This window comes from Monopterus albus, unplaced genomic scaffold, assembly GCF_001952655.1.
Source record: "Monopterus albus unplaced genomic scaffold, M_albus_1.0 scaffold11.1, whole genome shotgun sequence".
NCBI classification, from domain to species: domain Eukaryota; kingdom Metazoa; phylum Chordata; class Actinopteri; order Synbranchiformes; family Synbranchidae; genus Monopterus; species Monopterus albus.
The window spans coordinates 2,241,598-2,242,038 of record NW_018127891.1 but is presented as its reverse complement, the minus strand read 5'-3'; positions in this window follow the sequence as shown (position 1 = coordinate 2,242,038).

Sequence of the window (441 nt, the reverse complement as noted above, 5' to 3'; positions counted from 1 at the left end):
AGTGAAGGCACATAGTCCGCCGTATGGAGTGAGCAACAACATGCCCAGCTGCATGCCAAGTGTGCCTGCGGGTTGCCCTAACCCATGTACCCAAGGGAACAAACAGCTTCCACTGATATCACCATCTCTCCCATCCCTGTTCTTATCCTCCTTCTCAGTGTCTCACTTTCCTTCTCCATCTGCCAAATCTCTCTTCTTTTTCCTACTACTCTTCCTTCTCCACCACATCCTTCTCTTCCTTTCACTTGTACTGCCAGTCTTAGAGAATGAGTGACAGGCTGTGAATTGCTCTAAGGCTATACCCAGATAAAAGGCAAGGAATGCACCTAAGTACACACATACACATATGCACACATAGTATATACACACACTTCACTGGATATCACATCCGCTATCACATAGATAGACACAAGTCTTGCCATTCCTGTGTTGGTGAGAGCA